Genomic DNA, 4,886 nt, shown 5'->3' with positions numbered 1-4,886 from the left:
TGATGCCTCGATTGGTTTGTTTGTTCGTGTTATTTACTGTTAAACACATATTTTGTTGGTTCTGAACGAAACTTTTGAAACAACAAAGTTCCACAATAACACAAACAAACTAACAGATCAGGAACCAGCAACTCTGGGTTCTGCCACGCAAAACTACTGATTTTGTCAGTGGAGTCTGGTGGCCAGTTTGTGTTTTGCTGTGTGACGCTCCGATGAAGCTATTTTACAACAAATTAACAGTGTATGGCTCTGTGTGTGTGTGTGTGTGTGTGTGTGTGTGTGTGTGTGTGTGTGTGTGTGTGTGTGTGTGTGTGTGTGTGTGTGTGTGTGTGTGTGTGTGTGATAAGTCTCAACTCTGAGTTATTTTTTTTCTCAACCACAAACAGCACACACACACACACACACACACACACACACAGAGCAGCAACAGTTACAGCCTTATTTAGCCATGGCATTCATACATGCTTCAGTTTTCAGTCGACAGTCAGTAGTCAGGGTGTGTGTGTGTGTGTGTGTGTGTGTGTGTGCGTGCAGGCGTGCGTGCGTGTGTGTGTGTGAATCACTGGCTTCATTCATACATCCTGTCTCTAATGGACTCTACTTCTCTTCAGTACTTGATAAAAGCACATTATGTTTAAAAGCAGCAGATACAAAGAAAAGTTTGATGACCGAAGAAGGGAAGTAAGTTTTTAAAGTTTTTAAAGGATCCCTACAGAGAGAGACCTGGAAGATCCTTTTGGTTTAACTAAAACAATTATATCGGTCTCTGCACACACACCAGACTACATTCACTAAAACAGGGATTTTAGAGAACAGGACACAGGAGCTGCTGCTCTGCTGCTGCTTAAGTTGGCTTGTCTGTTTGTGTTACTTTGTGTTACACAGATATTGTGTTGGATCTGAACTAATGCTTTAAAACACCAAAGTAACACAAGAACACAAACATCGAGGCAGCAGTAGTCCATGAACTGTGAGGTTAAATCCCTGTTTTAGTGAATGTAGTCTGGTGTGTGTGCTGTTTGTGGTTAAACCAAAAGGATCTTCCAGGTCTCTCTCTGTAGGGATCCTTTCCATGATGCTGTCACACACTTAGAATAACAATCTGAACTAACATTAATTAATGAACGATGTTAGCAGCACTGAAACACTCGTACTGAAAGTCTTAAGTCGTATTTTCAGGTCAAAATCCAGGACCTGAATGCAGAAAACAAGATCGCAGCATCATGAAGGAAGCTGCTTTGCTGTAGAGATTTAACTCAAAAATACATTTCACAAATAAGATTAAAAAACTCTCTGCAGAATCCATCTGAACACACACACACACATACACACACACCAGACAGACATCACAGATATAAAGTGACTGGAGACGTACTTACCATGTGCACGGTTTCTCTGTGAGTGTGTGTGTGTGTGTGTGTGTGTGTGTCAGTCAGTTAACATGATGTTTAAATGACTAAAATTCATCGCTCAGTCGACTGTTAGATGCTAACTGTAGTCTGTCAGTCACACTCAGACTGACAGTTTCTCTAAGTGTTTGATTTCCTGTTGTTGGCAGTGTGTGTGTGTGTGTGTGTGTGTGTGTGTGTGTGTGTGTGTGTGTGCAGAGCTGGGAGCTGCTCACCTGACTAGCGACACAGGATGTGGTTTGGTGGAAGTGTACGGTGAAGCTGTGATGACTGATGCTCTGAACTGTGTTTTATTATCAGATCTGTTGCGCAAACTGGACGTCCTAGATTTGACTTCCTGTCTCACCTGAACCTGAAACAGGCCCCGCCCTCACAGACCCCTAGTCAGGGGGGGGCTCGTTTTAAATTAGAGGATAACTGCAGTATCTTTACACCTATTTGTACACATTTCGGTGTGTCTGACAACACTATGTAAAGGGTCCCTACAGAGATGGACCTCTAAAATTAGTGTTTTTGTCAATAGAGTCTGGTAGCTGTCAGAAAATTAGGCTGTAAATGTTGCTGCTCTGTGTGTGTGTGGCCATTTATAGAAACACACACACACACACACACACACACACACACACACAGACTCTTACACTCAAATTTTTAATTTGTGAATTTGTTGTGAGATATTTTGATCAGAACATTGCACAATAAATAAACTAACCACTAGTCACCAGACTCCATTGACAAAAACACTAATTTTAAGTTGCAGGAGTTGCTGGTCTACTGCTGCCTACATCAGGTAGTTTGTCTGTGTTATTGTGTGACTTTGGTGTCTTAAAGGATTAATTCAGATTAAATATAATAGCTGTTTAACACACAATAACACAAACAATCTAACTGCTTGAGGCAGCAGGAGCCAGCAGCTCCTGTGTTCTGTGAGGTAAAATCACTGTTTTAGTGAATGGAGTCTGGTGTGTGTGCAGAGAGCGATATACCAGTCATGTAGACACCAGGATATGAACAGATAGGACCCAGTCTTAAAAACACCAGAGTTCTCCTTTAAGTGATCTAAATATGTCTGACAGCGTCCCCTCGGCTGTGTTGTGGCGCCTGGAGGCCACGTGTGACCCGACCGTGAGCTTCGGCCAGTTTGAGCCTAATCACAGGTTCAAGGAACGTCGGCTCGTTCATCATTTCTCTGGTCTTTAAGTCCGGATGTTCTTCCACTGTGATCGAACAGGAGGAGCGTCTTCAAACGCCACGCCGCCTGCTCGTTTTCATGTTCCAGTGTCGTAAAGTGTGACAGGAACATGAACCTTTACCTGCTCATCACGCGTCTCTGTGGGTGTTACATAACAGCCAGAGAGATGCTAACACCGACATCCACCCTAAAAACACAATCCTCTCAGACAGACGGACCTCTGGGAGCTGGAGCAGTCTTATCACATATCACATATATGTTGTCAGACACAAAATAGTCGCTAGTGCTCAAAATAAATTAAGGTTTAAATATAATGAATTCATGCCCACCAGACTCCATTGAAAAAAACAGTAATTTTACTTCGCAAAACACAGAAGTTACTGGTCTAAAAACAAATAAAGGCTTGAATATAATTAATAAATGCCCACCAGACTCCATTGAAAAAAACAGTAATTTTACCAAACAGAGGATATGAGGTACTGGAGTGCTGAGTGATTGATTGAGAGTCATTTATTAATTTCAGGTGTTTCGACAGCAGATTATTTTAATTATTTTATTTCTCTATAAAACAGCAAAACCTCATTATTTTATTATCATTATTTATCCTTAATATTTTATATTATTATTATTATTACTACAGAATATCAAACCCATTTTTGTCCCTAATAATTCAGCTTGAAGTCAGAGGGCTGTAGGTGCAGTTTTAAGGTGGAATCCCCCTTTAAACAGATGCTCTGACACCTTAAGGTGGATTCCAGCGTGTGTGTGATTACAGTAATAAGAGCGCGGCAGCTCCTCGCTGTCATTATGTGCTCGACGGTGACGCAACAGCTCGGACGTTTCTTAGAAAAGGACAAATCGCAGCCCGCTGACAGCACGCCGCCACACGTGGACGGACGGACGCCACACGTGGACGGACGGACGCCACACGTGGACGGACGGACGCCACACGTGGACGGACGGACGCCACGTATTCACCTAAACAGCACGCCACGATTAGGCATGACATTCAGCATGACGCATCGTAAGTTTTTTACGTCTCGTTTAACCTTGCCTAACAAGATACACTTTCAAAATAAAGCTTGCTGAGGATAAATATCCAGTTAGACTTTCAAAATAAAGCTTGCTGTGAGTAAATATCTAGTTACACTTTCAAAATGAAGCTTGCAGAGAAAAAAAAAGTCCAGTTAGACTTTCAAAATAAAGCTTACTGAGGATAAATGTCCCGTTAGACTTTCAAAATAAAGTTTGCTGGGAGTAAATATTCAGCTACACTTTCAAAATAAAGCTTGCTGAGTAGTATTTCATGTTATATTTAAAGGTCCTTATTGTGAATATTTGTGAACAGACTCTGCTGGTTCTGTTTTAAAAAGTGTTTTTGCATCATTTCATGTCTTTATTACAGATTCAGTGGATCCAGCTTCAGTCTGGGGTCACCTTTAACCCCTCGTGGCCGCCATGGCGTCCTGTCGTTCTGCTGTCTGGATGGAGCCGGCTGCTAATCAATTTTAGCTGATCACAAATAACTGAATTTTCCAAAGCTGCGTAATGTTCCTTTAACACAGAACTGGACCTGAATCAGAACCTAAATAAAATAAAAGACTTCTGTGTGTGTGTGTGTGTGTGTGTGTGTTTTCAGATAAAGAGACATGTTGTCAGAGACAGAGACAGGAAGTGAGTCTTCTCACACCATCCTTTACAGTTCAGGCGACTGATGTTCCTGCCCGCCCACGTGACCTTTGACCCCCCTCACAGCAGCACTGTGCCAAGTACACACACACACACACACACACACACACACACACAGTTTCCTCCAGTCTTAAGGGAACTCCCTTCACTAATCTGCTAATTTAACGCGTGTGTTTTTCTGTTAACTGATCAGTCAGCTGCTGATCATTTTCCTAATCATCCATCAGGTTTTATATTGATCTTCCAGGTCATTTCTACAAAAATCAACCAGCTCAAACACGTCACGAAGAATGAGTGATTTTAAAATGTAGAGATCCTTTCCTCTCACACTCACACACCAGACTACATTCACAAAAACAGTGATTTTAGCTCCCAGGACACAGGAGCTGCTGGTCTGCTGCTGCCTCCACCAGTCAGTGTGTCTGTGTTTTTGTCTGACTTTAGTGTTTTAACAGCTTATTTTGGACCCAACACAACATTCATGTAGCACCAATTCCAAAACCTTTTGTACCTACAAGTCATTTCAAGTGCAGAATATGTGATAAAGAGGCCCAGTTTTGAAAATACTGTGTTTCTCCTATGAGGCTCTGAACACTAAA

Source organism: Pempheris klunzingeri, chromosome 4 (assembly GCF_042242105.1).
Source record: "Pempheris klunzingeri isolate RE-2024b chromosome 4, fPemKlu1.hap1, whole genome shotgun sequence".
In the NCBI taxonomy this organism is placed as follows: domain Eukaryota; kingdom Metazoa; phylum Chordata; class Actinopteri; order Acropomatiformes; family Pempheridae; genus Pempheris; species Pempheris klunzingeri.
The sequence above is the reverse complement of the archived record's forward strand: the minus strand, read 5'-3'. Positions refer to the sequence as shown.